The 17739-nt window shown below is 48.1% G+C and overlaps 1 long non-coding RNA gene across 1 annotated transcript; it reads left to right on the top strand.

Moving 5' to 3' along the window:
- Positions 1-13147: 13147 nt before the first annotated feature.
- LOC146205586 (uncharacterized) lies at positions 13148-14753 on the top strand. Its single transcript, XR_014703205.1, has 2 exons — positions 13148-13238; positions 14683-14753. It is a non-coding gene; the product is annotated as an uncharacterized LOC146205586 (long non-coding RNA).
- The last annotated feature ends 2986 nt before the right edge of the window (positions 14754-17739 follow it).

The raw sequence follows: 17739 nt of genomic DNA, 5'->3' as shown, positions 1-17739 counted from the left end.
GAGCCGTCACTGTTTCGTTAAATGCGGCGACAAACTTAAAACATGCAGTAGCTTACATTCACGATAAAGACAACGCCTCAGAAAGCATGGCTGAGCAGCTAAAAACCAAGGACCTTATTCTATACTTAGATTTATAACGCGATAAGAGTAAAAAAAAATATGACCCGCGAGCATGTGGCACTTGACAATACGAAAACAATGAGCAAATCCGTACAGAGTGTGTAGCGGCATATTAGTTTAGAGATGTGCAACTGGTCACTTAACTCAAAGAGCCGCGACCATAGCGTTTAGAGTTCGCCCGGCCGATTGGGTGTCGCGAAACCTTCCTCCACGCCGCATCCTGATTCGCGGACGGCATTATAAACAACTATTTGTCATCATGCCCAAGTGTGCTACACCAGAAAGCGCAGAAACATATGGCATTTCGAACGAAGCAAGTTAAAAAAATTACAAGGGTTCAACGCTGCTGAACCAAATACTGAGCGAAAGCATTAGCTGCGGGTTTCCGAGCGTTCTTCTTCTCTTCTTCTTCTTCCTCAGCTCACATATAAAGCCCCGCTTTAACCAAGCCGTATGAACGTGCCTTAGTGGCCTATAGGGGCAACGTGAGTGCCAGGGTCCTAGCAGGCTGATTCTGACGTAACCGTCCCATGTGAAACGAGAGACCCAAGTTGGCAGCTCATCTCGACCGCTTGAGTTGGTAGCCCAGCTCTCACCCTAGTGTCACGTGGGGTGCGACGTCCCAGCGTCACGTGGGTAAGACGTGGCTACCGGCCGCGCTACGCTAAAGGCTCCAAAACTATAGAGTAACATTGCTTTCGCAATAAAACAGCGTGAAAGAGGCGCCAGCAGTAGTAAAACTCACGACGACATGCGCCGCGCGCGCGTCGTTTTGCTCCGGTGGAAAGGAGGCAGCCAAAACAACAAGCAAGAAAAAAGCGCGCGAAAACACGTGGCGGCGCTCGGCCAATGGGAGGGTCGAAAGCCGAAGGAGAGCGTCGGAGAGGAGGCGGGAGGCAATATTCACATGTTGGCGCTACTTTTAGCTTATTAAGGGGCTTTAGTACTAATGGCTAACTAGTCACTAAACAGTACTAATTAATAACTAGTCATTAACTACTGCTAATTAGTCATGACTAAATTGACAGATGACTGACGCCATCACATGGTGACGTCATTCACCGTGACGTCATGACCGAATGTGACGTCATCATGACGTCACATACGACAATGTCATGACAGGAAGTGATAATGACGTGATGACGTCACCAGGAGATTCACGCATATACGAAGCTTACCCCTCCTGGCGTTCGATCCAGGCGTCTTTGCAGCGCCTTTCATTTGGCGCTTCCTCGAACGCTGCACCACAGAGCATATAGAAATAGACGCAGTTCAGCAGGCATCAGCAGCGTTTAAAATTGGTTGACAGCAAAGAAAAGGCGCAGTGGCTGTCACAATCTGCGCGGACACCTTAACCGAGCTGTAAAGAAAAGGAGAAAGGTGGCAGTGAAAAAAGAGAGGAAGGTATTGGAAGGTTTCGGACGACCACGAAGCTACCTTCAAGACAGTCAAGACTGTTAGTGGAGGGTTTCTTGAAGGAATATGTGTGGAAAATTAAAGTTTTCTGTAATTGTACATATATGTCTTGATCGAAATCTTTTCATCAGTCTATCGAAAAGGTGCAACAGCTGATGAGCTGCGCTGAAATTTGGCTTTAGGAAGTAACGTAATCGTCGGCAAATGTTTTATACATGTGTTATATCAGCCTATATTTAAACTCACTGAGTTCAACACAAATAATTATAACTAGAAATGTTGAGAATGTTCAACTCCAGCAAGGTGGCCACTTTTTCGTTGAAATGTGACTCTGCCTCTATATTTTTCCCACACCAGCCCTGGCCTATTTGTCCCAATACAAATTACAGATAACATTTTGATTCTGCTCATAACACCAACATGACCTCAGAATTATTTTGAGAACTTGAAACAAGCCATTTTTGGACGACAACATATAATTTCACGCTTCTTACCAGGCCTCTGCAAGACAGGGCCTAGAATAACGAGCCGAGGAAAACCTAAAAAAATGTCCCAATAAACTCCCACAATACGCCGAACATGCCCCGTAGCGGTATTGTTTGAGACGTCTTGAGGAAGTCACTTCTACCATATATATATATACCGGGTGTCCCGCCTAACTTGAACCAAGGGTTACAAAATAATATATTTGAGGTAGGTCAGTGAAATCAGTTGCATACAACTACCAGCCTGCTTGCGCACTACAGGCAATTTTTTGTTTTGCAATTCCTTAATTGGCTAATTATGCTAATTTTTCTAATTTAATAAATATCGACTTTAGACCAAACATGGGAATTGGAAACTTGTAGACCACCTTCAGAAACCCCCATTCCATTAATTGCGATAAAGAAAGTCTCACGTGAATCTTTTTTTCCGCGCTCAAAAGAAAGCCCGCGAAATACAAATAATACCACGTGACTAGCGCATTTGTGCGCCGCGATTGTGGTGCTCTCAGTCGTGGTTTGAGCGAACGAAATCAGCTGCGGCCGTGACCCGATTGTCCCGTTGCAGCGGCAGGCAGGAATGCTGGCGATGGTTGGAGCGAGCTCGAGCTCGCCCGTCGCCACCGCGATCTTGGCCAGCCCTACGCACCGCAGCAGCTTACATCACGACAAGCGGATGACGATAAAGAACCGGCAAATGAAGATGCAGCGCTAATTTTAGTCGAGTCACATGATGTCATCTCGCCCCTTTACCCAAGCCTGTATGCGCAGATTAAGTGGCTGATACCGTATCGCTCATCCGTTTGTCGTGACGTTCGCTGATGGGAGAGAAGCAGGCCTTGTTAGAATTCCGTGGTGTCGGCTCGCCGCTCTCGCCGCTACTTGCATCGTCACGTGGGCCGGCTGTCTGACGCGGGCGAAGAAGCCATTGCAGGCATATCGGCCTGCCGCTTTAACGGGGCCAAGACACGGCCGCCGCTAATTTCGTTCGCTCAAACCACGACTGAGAGCACCACAATCGCGGCGCTCAAATGCGCTAGTCACGTGGTATTATTTGTATTTCGCGGGCTTTCTTTTGAGCCCGGAAAAAAAGATACACGTGAGACTTTCTTTATCGCAATTAATGGAATGGGGGTTTCTGAAGGTGCTCTACAAGTTTCCAATTCACATGTTTGGTCTAAAGTCGATATTTATTAAATTAGAAAAATTAACATAATTAGGTAATTAAGTAATTGCAAAACAAAAAATTGCCTGTAGTGCGCAAGGAGGCTGGCAGTTGAATGCAATTGGTTTCACTGACCTACCTCAAATGTATCATTTTGTATCCCTTGGTTCAAGTTAGCTGGGACACCCGGTATATATATATATATATATATATATATATATATATATATATATATATATATATATATATATATATATATATATATATATATATATATATATATATATATATTGTGTTTAGCATCCAAAAGTGACTCAGGCTATGCGAGACGCTGTTAGGGAGGACTCCGGAAATTTCGACCACCTGGGATTCTTTAGTGTACACTGACATGGCACAGCACACGGGCGCCTTACTATTCGCCTCCATCGAAAAGCGGCCGCCGGGGCCGGAATTCGATCCCGCATCCTTGGGAACAGTAGTCGAGCGCCGTAACCACTGCGCCACTCCGGCGGGTATAATATATAAACATTGTTGCCGACGAGCAAGGAAGAAGAATCGGGCAGTGGCGCTTGCAGGAGCGCTCGCGCTAGGCCCGCTAACATTTCATTAAACGTCATTTTGCGGTCATCGAACATCTTCTCTCTGTCCTCTGTTCTCTTGTGTTCACCGGTTTTCCGGTCCGTAACATTTGGTGGAGGTGCTGGGTTCTTCATCATCACCCCCTCATCCAGGTCCGGAGCATATATGCGCCCTGCGACTTCTTGCGCCGTCGGCCAAAGGGAGGCATCGCATGGCTGTTCCCCAGCCTGCCGGACTCAGCCGATCCTTGCCTATAGTGCCTATACCTTTCCGTTCCTCCGCCTCGTCCCCCCGCCCCGCCCCGACCACAAGACACGACGGAGAGACTGACCCGAGACGCCACCCATGATCACAAGACACAAGGAGAGACCCGAACGACCACATGTGATCCCACTGACCAGATGTTCCGATCAAAGACCCGCGACCCAAGACACCGCTACACTTGAAGACATCCTCCCCTGCCTATGCCATGCGGTGCGTGCCTTGGCCTCCGCCATCGAGTCGTAGCAACGTGTGGCTCAAGAGTGTCCTGGGCCAAGGTTTTTCGGGAATCATTGTGTCGGCAAGCCGTTCTATTTTTCCTTCGTCCTCTTCTTCTTCAAGCATCCATACAAGCCCATCATCATGCCATGGAATCATCAACATCGGTAAACTTCCTCGTCCATGATCGGGACGACCACTCGGTGGCCCCGGGTCATGCTACGGACGAGCAAGGAAGAAGCGGAGAGTGGCGTGGGCAGGAGCGCGCTCGCGCTAGGCCCGCTAAGATTTCATCAAACGTCATCTCACGGTCATCGAACATCTATCTGTCCTCTGTTCTCTTGTGTTCACCAGCTTGCCGCTGCGTAATATATATATATATATATATATATATATATATATATATATATATATATATATATATATATATATATATGAAGGAAAGAAGCGAGCACCCTCATTTCCCCTTAATTTATCTGTATATATATATATATATACAGATAAATTAAGGGGAAATGATATATATATATATATGAAGAAAAGAAGCCGACAGTCGGCGAGGCCAAAGAAAGCTTTGGGGATTGTATTTTATGTCTTTTTTTTTTAATTTTTACTTGGATAATCGCAGAAATTAGTAATGTAATCTACTTAGGGGAAAGATAATTAAACACAAAGTAGAAGAAAAAACAACGTGCCGACGGTGGGGACCGAACCCACGACCTCCGAATATCGCGTCCGGTGCTCTTCCAACTGAGCTACATCGGCCGCTGTCCCCCCTGCTGCTTTCTTGGGTATTAATGTTTGTCTGTATACGAACCTTGAGAGTGCTCACCAGCGCCACCCTCAGCCATAGCGGCGGACGTGGTATATATATATATATATATATATATATATATATATATATATATAAAGTAAAAGATATAAACTAGGTCTCGCCAGGACAGGGGTTTGGAGCTTTCCAATTCGTCAAAAATGATGTCGGGTTTTTCGCTGTTCTTCGTAGTAGCCATCTGTTTACATAGCACGCACACGATACCGACGTTGCGAACATCTTTGCATACTCACCCCTGGTTTGCACGAGATCGCGTTGCTCGCAACCATACATAAGGCGGACGGGGCGAAGATGAGTACATTAAAACCGACAGCATCACGACACAGACATACGTACCATAAAATTCTGCTGGGTCTCAAGTCATGTTGGGATCAACAGTAATGAGAGGGCAGATGCCTGCGCGGCACAATTCAAAATGATGGGAATAAAAATAAAACGTGTAAACATATAGCACACAGAGATTGCATTAAGTAGTGTACTGAAAACTGAGAGGCAAGTGGCAGGCTGCTTGGGAAAAAGAACCAAACAACAAACTTCATTTTGTAAAACCCATTCCAGAAGAATGGAAGTCATGCCGGTATCGGGGCTCTTTTATCGAACACACACACACACACACACACACACACACACACACACACACACACACACACACACACACACACACACACACACACACACACACACACACACACACACACACACACACACACACACACACACACACACACACACACACACACACACACGCACACGCACGCGCACGCGCACGCGCGCACACACACACACACACACACACACACACACACACACACACACACACACACACACACACACACACACACACACACACACACACACACACACACACACACACACACACACACACACACACACACACACACACGCGCGCGCGCGCGCGCGCACATCAATCGTAGTTTCTTGCTAAGGAAAAAATACAAAGCTGTGCGTGTGAAATGTTAGGAGATGGGCTCACAGTTAATCACATTTTAATCTCATGCTCGCACATCTCCAAAAATTAGGAAAAATTATTTTGCTGTATTTTACAATAACACATCCCATTTCATCCAATGATTGCTTTTTCGGCTAACAAGAACTCATCGAACTTTCTCTTGTTTCTACGCTTTTGAAGAAAGCTAGTTTTTTAAATTTAAGTATCACATAACATCTACGCACTGAACAGACCGTCGAACCTTGTGCTTGACGCATGATAGCCACAGATGTTTATGAGCCATAAAACATAACTAAAATCGACCGGATGACATTCGCAAACGTTATAAAATTTGAAACTTCCGCCGCGCTCGCTGACCGAAGCGATCATTACCACCGTTTATAATGAGATGCCCTAGAAACAGGTCATTTATATGATTCAAGTTACCCCCGAAGGCCCTCAAAAGAATTGTATTACATAGGAGAGTATTACGATGGGATGAGCCAGTTGACGCTTTTATGTAAACATGGTTCATGTCTCAGCTGTTCACTGGACAGGCTGGAAGAACGCTGTGCATTTCCTCGTAGCAAAAATGAGGTCTGCTTTTCAGTCCTGTTCTGCCTATCTAGTAATGGAGAGCATATGTAAGCATGAAATGGTTACGGGCTCCGTACGTGGCGTCACTTTCGTGAGCGGACGCATAATCATGCCGTTGTCGACAGGGGCTAAGCAGTCCTTCTGAGGCGTGTAAGTCGCCAAGCGATATCACTTTCCACAAGACGCAATTCATACCTGCTTTTTGATCAGGCTAGATTGCCCCTACGTCGGGAGAATGCGTAAGCGTACCAAAATATGCATGGGGTGGCCCACCTAAATTTGGGGGTCATTACTGAGTTGACCATAGTCAAATTAGGTTTAACACCTGGTCCAATTCAGAAGTCAAATTTGTGGGCTGTGGGGGTTCTTACTAGGCCCTTAAAGGGCCGCTGTCCAGGGAAGGCCCTTTTAAGCAAAGGAGCCCATTGTTTCGATGAGGTACCGGAGATAGTCTGTGCAAAATGCTACAGTGACACGCGCGCCGCAAAGCATCGAAAATACAATTCAAAGCTCTCTCATGCTCTCCGTTGGGAAGCCAGCTTCCCCGTTTCGTGCGCTGGCTTTGCGCACCAATGGACGTACGTACCGCGAACGACGTCCATTGGTCCGTCTCGCTGACTGACGGGAGAAGGATGGGTGTCTACCGCTCGCTGCGCGCTTTTCCCTCGCCACGGCCAGACTGAATCCAGCGGCGCGCGCTCCCTCGGCCGGTTTTTTTTTTTTCTTTTTTTTTTTCGCGCTCGCGGAGTGCCACGCCCCACCTCCCGCCAAACTCGGAGGAGGAAGGGGAATTTGTCTTGCGGAGGCTAGACGATCTCGGGAAGGAGAGTGAAAAACCTTTGCGAGGGAACGGAAGGAGAGAAGCATGACAGAATCGGGTGATTGCAGTGGCTGTAATTGCGTTATTAGTTACTCTTTTCAAAAACATTTTGCGGCCTTGCGTTCTAGGGGCGAAGTCTCACAGTCACCGGGGAAGAAAATATTTTCGACCGGAGGGTGGACAGTGGGCCTTTAAGTCTTCTTCGAGGCCCTCCCGGTAGCGCGCACCACGTGAGACCATGATAATGCGAATAAGCAGGACTCAACACAAGATAGGATCGATGCTTGGCCTGGAACCAGGCGTTTACTATGTTCCCCCAAAACCTCTCGATGCGAGATGCTTGGTCGCGCTACAATGTAGTCGTGCGGCTGACGGCGCGCGCACGATGTCGACAAGAAAGAGAAGGCAGGCGGTATTTATGATGTGCCTACTCTAGTTATTACGGCTCGCTTGTCTTCCCCTTTCGGCCGATCTCGACGCACTTCGTCACTTCCGGCCAATCGGCGACGGCTTCTGCGGCGCCTATAACTCCGTTTCATACATCAGGTGCAACGCAGCGAAAGCTACGCAAGTAGTCCGCAAGAAAAATAAAGGAGGCGTATCACTACGCGCTCGTTTTGTGGCCGAGTGGTTCCTGCGGAAACGGGACTCTATTCCGAGCATACACGTTTGCAATAACTTGCTTCGCATGCCTAGACATCTTCGCAGTGTGGATGCGCACCGAAGAACCATTTTCTCGAAAAGAGATGCACAATGCGGAGGGCACAGCCAGCGCCATCTAGTGGCACCGCTGGTAAGGTTGCGGGGCAGCGAAAACGCGACACGAACAAAAACGACAAACAAAACATACAAATTCACCGAATCTGATCTTTTGTCCCTGAAAAGGGTGCTCCTTATGAAGTTGATGGCAAATATAAGACGTATTAAGCTTGCAGACAAAATAACTATTATTTCCACTCGTCAAGAGAAGGCACTATTTTTTATCGCGGATGCGGAAAGCGCAAACAAGAGCTGTAGCTTTGGCAGTGTTGCACTTGATGTATGAAACGGAGTAGCGGTGCGCGCTTGCGACCGGTTTGGGGCAGCACGGCCGGTCTCGAGGGAGAGCCACGGCCGGTCTCAAGGGAGAGCGCGCCGCGCGCTCTTCCTCGAGACCGGCCGCGAGGGGTGCCTGGGGGTAGTAGTATTAACTTCATGGAGGATTAACTCTGGGTACGTTCCAATACCCCCTAGTAGACGCCTACTTAGACGGCTGCCGGGTAGCCACCATCTTGGGACGCATTCCAATTCTTACGAAGCAGTCTCACGAAGACGTCTTCGGCGGAGACAACATCAATGCAGGCTACTTTGCTTTCTAAACATGGCGGGCATGCACGGATCGCGCTGAGCGAGTCGTGCTTGCGGTAGTTGCTGTACGGTGGTCGTGAGAGAGCCGGATCATGCATGAAGAAAGACTAACCAGCCAAGAAGACGCACACAGGACGAACACGCCAGCCTCTTTCTTTCCGCGTCTCTGTTTTTTCATGTGTGCGTCTTCTTGGCTGTTAGTCTTTCTTCACGCAATGCACCAACTAGCCCAACAACGTGTTTTACCGGGGTATGAATATGCACGACCTTTCAAATGTGAGTTTTTATGTTAATTTGTGCGCTAGCTAGAGGCAAATGCAGCTGCCGTCATAGTCGTGAATTTCATAGCACTGCAGATTCTTGAATCGCACCCGAGGAAAGCACGCGGTAGAGGTTTTTGATTTAGAGTTGGATGCTATTGGTCTTTTTTTTTTAACTTGACGATTGGTTTCTTGAGTCTTGACATTATCTAAGAACTCGTCGCTTTCTGGGCACCTCGCCGCGAGTCAGGGCGGCTGCTGTAAGGCACGCATAAAGCCGCGTTCAGACTACGTGCGCATCCGTCGTAATTGTATCGTATTTATTGCAGTGCTCATAGCGGCTGGAACTCTCGTTTACGTAGCTTGCGACCGCGAATGTTCACACTGCGCCGTTCGGTAAGATACGTCCTTTACGACCGGCCAATCACCGCTCTCAACATGGCACCGGTTAGCAAGCGGCTGATAGCGGAGGTCGGGGCTCTTCAAGCTCAAAATGAGCTTATCATCTTGTTAGCAATAGAACGAAAAAAAAAAAGAGATGTGAAAGAAAAGGCTCGACACACAAATAAAATCCGAAAAATAACAATGGGTATATTCAATTAACCACTCAATTACAAATACATTTCTTCGTTTCGCACATGCACTTTCGCACACAGTTTTCAAACGTCCGCTCTCCGTGCTGACGCATCGCTCACTTCGCACATTTCTTCATGCGCCCGGACGCACCGCGCACTCCTGCTCGGTGTCCCGTGATCGCACTCTCTCGCACCAAAACATGGACACTGTTTTCGCTGTGCACTAGGCCCATTGCAAAATAAAACACCACAACCAAAACAAGGTAAACACCGACGGCATGGCGCCAGCCACCGCGGCGCCGACTCGTCGGAGGCACGCTGCAGGTGGGGGTTGTCAGTTTACATGTTCCAAAGGCGCACTCACGGGACGCTCACGTGTTGTTCAAGGTTCACACGGTCGCCGCCCAGGAGGGAATTCCCGGCGCAATAAGTCAGCCGCTAACAAATGTCTGCGCGCTCAACCTACGTAGACGACGAATAATAGAAGATAATGGGTTCGTCAAATCTTCGATAGCGCATGCCTGTCTTCATGGTCCGACAGTGGTCTTGCACGCCAGCTTCCGTCCTCGTGCTTCCCCAATACTCGTTTTGCAAACGCCTGATGCCGCCACCCCGCAAATCTATAACACACGCTGAAGAGGTAGCCATTGCACTCGCCGCCTCAGACCACACTTCTAAATATATCATCACCGACTCACGAAGGGCTTGTCGGAACGTCGCCCAAGAGTGGAACACCCCCTTAGCCTATAGAATATATCAAAATTGCAGTCGGGACACGAATCCCGCGTTCCGATATCTCGCCTGGGCTTCTAGCCACCAGAGTTACAGAGAACGAGGCAGCTGACGCAGCCGCCCGCGCACTTTCTCTCCGGGCAGTTTCCTCACGACTCGAATCGGCTGAGGACATCGATTCCAATCCGGCCTACACATTCAAAGATATTGTAATTTTTTATCAAAACTCGCATCGCAAATACCCTAACTCCTGCAAAAGGTCAGGAAAAGCGAACGAAAGGCTGCTCCTGCGCCTCTTCACTAACACGATGCTGTGCCCGCAGTACTTAAACATTTTGACTCCCAATTCATTGGCCAGTGCCAGTACTGTGGGAGGTGGCTGACACCTACCACATGGTATGGGCCTGCCAACGAAGCCCATCCCTTCCCCCATCCCTAACCCTTCCCGGGAGGACTGGGAGGCGATCCTGCTCGGCTGCTGCTACGTACAGGCCCAAAGGGCCTTAACGCGGCGTGCGCGGGCGGCGGTAACCGCCAATGGGGTCCCTGGCTAGGGTCTCCACCCAGTATTGTAAGGCCGAGGCCCTTAATGCTCCCCATCAAACAAACCTCCAAATATGCAATAAACGTTTTCACCACCCCCACCACCACCCCGCAACACTCGGTCAAAGGAACAAAGCAGCATATTTATTTTTCTTTTTTTTTCTTTTTTTTAACAGCCCCCGCTCACACATAGTTCCGGCGTGCGGTCCGCCTGCACCCTTCTAGCGATTTTACCAGTGCCTCGGAGCGATCTTGGAGACGGGCTGGGGTGGTGGCTCGAAGGTCGTACTACTGCCTCCAAACAATGTGTCGGCGCGCGCGGCAGACACGGAAACGTCCGCGGAATCTCGTCCCACCTCAGAAAACACTGTTTTCCTTTTCTTGTTTACGGTGAGCTTTTCTAAAATTTCGACGAGTCCACGCCAGCTCCATTCTGATACCTGTTATGCCCGAGCAATCGGCTATAAATCGTCCCGGAGAGTCAGCACATTCGGAGAGAGCCGCTGGAGAACCGGATGTGGTTTTTCGAGAGTGCGACATCGGGCTGAGGCGTGTTAACGGGGGACATGAGGACAAAGGAGCACGGATCCTTATCTTCCCGACATGGAGAGGCGCGTCTTGTACAAGCTAAGTGAAGTCAAGCGCTTTTGTCGGCAACCGAAACAGGCGTCCTTTGACCCTTTTTCTGAACAATGGACCACGGCGGCGGGGCGAACCAAGAGCCGCGGCACGCCGTCGTGTTGTGACCCAGCAGCGGCTGGTTGTGTCAACACGTGATCATTAAGACATACTGGCTTAGGCCAGGGTGTAGTTCCCTCAGGCTCCAGTTTGGCGGCGGGGAGATGGGTGCCCTATCGCCTGGCTGGCCTCGTTGCAGCAAGACAACGTACAGGGACTTCACTGCGGAAGATTGCTTCTTTAATTGATCTTAGGGAGGCGGCGGTGAATTCAAAGGAGCTGCTGCACGTGCTGCTCGATGGCCATTAAGACGAGGCATTGTGCTGCTGAGGAGGAGTACACCATCGCCTGGCCGGCGCCATTGAAGATGCCTGGAACCAGATGAGACATCGCCGCATCATAGAGAGCCACGGGGACGGCAGCGGTCTGCAGCATTCCCTGTACAAGTGCGAGGAGGCGTGTATATGTGTGCGCGTTTGTGCGTGAGATGCTGGTGGAACAACCGGGCGGAGCCAAAGAAGCCATGGGTGGAGCCAAAAGAAGCGGCTCAGCGCCCATTGGACGTTTGGGAAGCTGCAGGTTCCACAGTTGGACTGGAAAATTATTTAAGCAGCCTCCGAGGGCTGCTTCAGTGGGACTCGCCTGTGCTCCCAGTTCATTAAGAGCTACCTCGCTCCCTTTCACGTGCTTGCACGTTTGCGTTGTAAATATGTGAAATAAATCTTCAGTTTACTCTTCTCTTAACAACTCTTCCCGTCATATGCCTTCCTCAACCCCGGTCCTCCGATCATATCAGGCCTGATCGCTGTACACACTTCCTTTCATTGCAACATACAAAAGAAACAAAAAAACAAAAATACACTTACTTTATATGATAGAGGGGACTATGCCAGCATGAACAGAGCATTATCTGACTATTTCGTCACCTTCGCCGCTAACTTTCCTCTGAATTCTGTCGAGACAAACTGGCTACTTTTCAAAGCAGAGATGCATCAGGTTATGCATCTTTACATTCCCACAATTACAATAGCAGAAAAAGTAACATCACCATGGTTTACCGCATCCCTCAAACGTCTAAACAACAAGAAAAAACGCCTTTTCCGTTCAGCTAAACGATCTAACACCCCAAACGCAAGGCAGAAATATTACGCAGTCCTAAAAGAATACGACAAGTCAACTGCTCAAGCTAAACGTCAGTTTTTTTTCTACCACTTTACCCTCTATGTTGCAAAATAACCCTAAACGCTTTTGGAAGACCATTAACCCTAATCAAATTACTCAGATTTCACTTCTTAACAGCTCCGAGCTTCCTATACCTGAGAACGAGGTCGCAGATATTTTGAATAAAACATTTAGTTCAGTCTTCACTAACGAACCGCATGACACTTTTCCAGATACACCATACCTTACGCACCCACTGAGGCAAAACGTCACATTTCATCCCATGGGCATTGTTAAAGTCATTGAATCCTTGAAGAACTCGTCACCTACTGGTATAGATGGTATTAACGCCAAAGTTTAAAAAAAAAAAATACTAAACATCCATGTAGCCTGTTTTTATCACTCATCTTTCAGGATTCACTCGAAACCGGTTCAATCCCACGTGACTGGCAGGTGGGCAAGGTCATCCCAGTCTTCAAGAAAGGAAGCCGTTCATCACCGAGTAACTACCGCCCAATTTCAATAACAAGCGTTTCTTGTAAAATAATGGAACATATTTTATATTCTCAGATTGCCAAATTTTTAACGTCCGTAAATTTCTTTAATCCTAATCAGCATGGTTTCCGCAAAAATCATTCTTGTGACACTCAGCTTGCTCTTTTCCTGCACGACCTACATTTAAACCTGGACAGCAACATCCCGACTGACGCGATATTTTTAGATTTTGAAAAAGCGTTTGATAAGGTTCCCCATTGTCGTCTTTTGTTGAAATTATCACGTCTTAACATTCATCCGTGCGTTCTGAGCTGGATGCGAGGATTTTTGGCTAACCGTCAACAGTTCGTGTATGCTAACTCACATTCTTCCTCCTTAATCCCAGTGCTTTCAGGCGTACCGCAAGGTACGGTGCTTGGGCCTCTTCTTTTTTTTTGATATACATTAATTACCTGCCTAACAATATTTCTTCTCATATTCGCCTCTTCGCTGATGACTGCGTCGTTTACTGAGCAATAACAAGTTCCGCTGACTCTCTCTCGTTACAAAGGGATCTTTCTCGCATACAGGACTGGTGTAACACTTGGCTCATGTCTTTAAATGCCTCTAAAACTGTTCACTTGCCCATTCACCGCCGTCGTAACTACATTGCTCCCGATTACTGCATCAATAACATGCAGATTGCAAAAACTGAATCAGTGAAATACCTCGGTGTACATATTTCATGTGACCTAACACGGATACAACCCCGCCGGGGTGGCGCAGTGGTTACGGCGCTAGACTACTGTTCCCAAGGACGCGGTATCGAATCCCGGCCTCGGCGGCAGCTTTTCGATGGCGGCGAAAAGCAAGGCGCCCGTGTGCTGTGCGATGTCAGTGCACGTTAAAGAACCCCAGGTGGTCGAAATTTCCGGAGTCCTCCACTACGGCGTCTCTCATAGCCTGAGTCGCTTTGGGACGTTAAACCCCACAAACCAACCAACCAACCTAACATGGATACAGCATACTAACCAGATAATAAATTCCTCTAACCGCGCTCTAGGTTATATACGACGTAACCTTTCTATCGCTTCTCCCCCTATTAAACAACTTGCTTTCCAAACGTTTGTGCGTCCTAAACTAGAGTATGCTAATGCTATTTTTGACCCATACCAAAATAACCTTACTAATTAATGCCCTCGAATCAGTTCAGAACAGAGCAACAAGATTAATTTTGTCAAATTATTCCTACTATTCGAGTATTTCGGCACTAAAAACACAATTAAACTTACCCTCCCTAGCCTCACGGCGTCTTAACCTTTTTCATAAATTTTTTTTATTCTTTGCCATCTGATAACACGTACATAAAGAGAGCCCACCGTATCTCCCGCTCCAGCCACATTAATGCAGTGTATCCCCCTCAAGCTCACACTACTACTTTTCAGCAGTCTTTTTTCTTGCGCACCGCACAGGACTGGAATGGCCTGCCCACCGAAGTCGCTACAGTCATCGACCCCAAAATATTCAAACGGCTCATTGAAAACATCTCATATTGATCATCGACCCCAAAATTTTCAAGCGCATCATCGAAAACATCTCATTAAGATTTTTGTTATACTTATATGCCCTGTAACGCCCACTCCCTCATGTAATGTCTCATCAGAGACCTTTGAGGAATAAATAAATAAATAAATAAATAAATAAATAAATAAATAAATAAATAAATAAATAAATAAATAAATAAACGTCGCCCCGCATCGGCCTTACGCTGCAGGCCAACTGTTCCCTCACTTGTTAACGGAGCCGATGGGCTGCGAGAATGCACTGGGATGAAGCGGGCATCCCCCGCCTCCATAATCTCACTTTTCTAAACCAGAGGAAGCAATTGCTTGTTGAGAGCTTGTTCGCACATGAAAAAAGTTATTGAAAAACCACTTCCTGCTTTGACTCAGCGCACTGGCAATTTGCAGCCAGGCATCGTTTTGCACTTCTCTCTGTGCGATTTCAGCTACTGGTAGTAGAGAGCCGGCCGCTGCCGAGCTTTTTTTATGAGAGGCTGATAATACCACAGCGAAGAAGATTCCGCAATGCACATGATCAAGCTGCGGACAGACACAATTACTGACACAACACCAATAGCACCGGCGAGCCGAGACACTGTAGCAGAGTATAGGAGCTTTGGATCTTTGGATGATGTCGCCTACAAGCTGGTTCGCGCGAAATCTGGGAGGACCGGAAGCACCGTGACCGGAAAGGAAAAACCGAAACGGCTGTGCGCATTGGTCGCACGTAACAGATGTATCGGTGCTAGTCGTAAAAGTCGCGGGTCCTCCGACATTTACGCTCTCGCTAGCTGCGGACGTTACGCATCTTACGCTCAATGCGACAGCAGTCTGAACAGACACATTACGTTTATTGCGCTTACACTTACGATCCTTACGAATGATACGTGCGTTGCGCACGTAGTCTGAGCACTGCTTAATCCGTAAAATATATAGGAACCTTCAATAAAAGAGCTTACAGCTGCTCTGTTCGACCTAAAACGGACAGAACGGCAATAATGCATCCGTGAAGGTGGTTGCTATGATGTCGACAAAATTCACTTGAGACCGAAACGCTGCAAACAAAGTGCTGGATTATGTTGTGCTGTTGTTTGAATTCGCGAAATAATATAGATCTGCTTTTGACAAGCCCCCAAATTCACAAATGCGATGCGTACGGGTCGCGGCGGCGCTGCCTACCTCTCTTAAGGGCTGATACGCAACCGTATCTGTCTTTATATGTCCTCCTTTTTACGAAGTTACCGAGTGTTCCCGTTCCGGGTTTTTAAAAATTAGGGCTATGCAACCATGGAGGCACATCCCCCCCAGACAGACCTTCCTTCCATCAGCTGTATATTTGTTAAAACTGTGCAAATTCAATGAAGCAGGTTTGCGGGCATAAAAACACACACACACACACACACACACACACACACACACACACACACACACACACACACACACACACACACACACACACACACACACACACACACACACACACACACACACACACACACACACACACACACACACACACACACACACACACACACACACACACACACACACACACACACACACACACACACACACACACACACACACACACACAAAAGAACACATAGACAGCCACCATGTAATTATGCACCACAACATTCAGATGGGGCTATTTTCGCCCAACTTTCGTGAACAGTGAAAACAACAGGTCGTTAACCTATACATTTCCGCTTATACGCTGTTGTGCCGGTGGGGTTATCACACAGTAGCCCACCGTCAACAGGGTTGTGCCAGTGGATCCCGCAACTGCCACCAATGTTGTGCCGGTGGGGTTATCACACAGTAGCCCACCGTCAACAGGGTTGTGCCAAGGAGTTGGTAACGCAGCGCTCGTCACCCGTTTCGTGAACGAGGGCTGTCAGCTCCCTGGGCGGTAGCGATGAATCCAAGTCGGCGTTGGTGAGATGAAGAAAAGGCTTTATACACTATTTACATGCATTTACACAACAAGATCGGCTCTGTGGCCGAAAGCTAACATAGCCATACGCGACTGTTCTCGCGCAGCGACGGCCGGGGAGATTCCGCCGCGTCCGCACTGTCAGGGGGCGAACTGCTCCCGATGGACGCTCGTGACGAACTCACACTCGGAGTCTCGAACGGAAGCACTTGAGACTCCGTCGCCGAGAACCGTTGACGCTCAAAATGGTCCAATCCGACGGCAGCACTTTCGCAGGGCCAATGGGAGAGCTTGCTGCGCTCTCGCTTCAAATATGCCGCGGGGCGAGAAGGGGTTCACCGTCAGGGCCACGGCGCGCCGTGCTGTCTGGACGTTCAGCTCATGTTGAAACACGTCGCTTCTCTCCCTTTGGTACGGCTCGCCTCCAGTGCACTGGTGCTTTGCAGAGAAGTATCCAAAGTTTGTGAAGGAGGCGTTCGCCGAAGAAGTTTGGCGTCCGGCTGAATTTCTGGGCGGCTTTGGCCAGGCACAACAACGCTGAACCATTGCTTTTTGAGGAAGCTTCACCACATATAAAAATCAGTGTGATTTTTATGTGCATTGAGGCGACATTGTAGCCAAGTGTAAAAGTAAAATGTAAAGCAAAAGGTCTGGATGTGTTTATGCCAGTGAAATTGGAACAGAAACTTAATGCACTTTGTGTTTTTCATTTCTTCAACGCCGTTGTTAAAGTGCTAGGCCTCGTCACTTTAGTCATTGCCTAGTCTTTGTCATTGCTCGCTATGCCGGACGTCGGTGAGCTTCAATGTTTGCTCGAAACGCTTCTTCAATTGTGAACTGTCATGAAGTGTGCTGCGTTCAGCGTGCGAATACAACTGTAGTAGGGCGTTCGCTCGTGTAGTGTTGTCGAAATGCGATGGCACTAAACTCACCAAGAAAAAAAAAAATACCTCGTATGGTGGACGCTAGAGCTCTTCTACGTAAGGACGAAGACCGGGAAGAAAGATGGGGGAAAAGATGGGATTGTTCTG

The sequence above is a fragment of the Amblyomma maculatum genome, chromosome 1 (assembly GCF_055883805.1).
Source record: "Amblyomma maculatum isolate TAMU_Amacu chromosome 1, ASM5588380v1, whole genome shotgun sequence".
Classification (NCBI taxonomy): Eukaryota; Metazoa; Arthropoda; class Arachnida; order Ixodida; family Ixodidae; genus Amblyomma; species Amblyomma maculatum.
The sequence above is the reverse complement of the archived record's forward strand: the minus strand, read 5'-3'. Positions and strand labels throughout refer to the sequence as shown.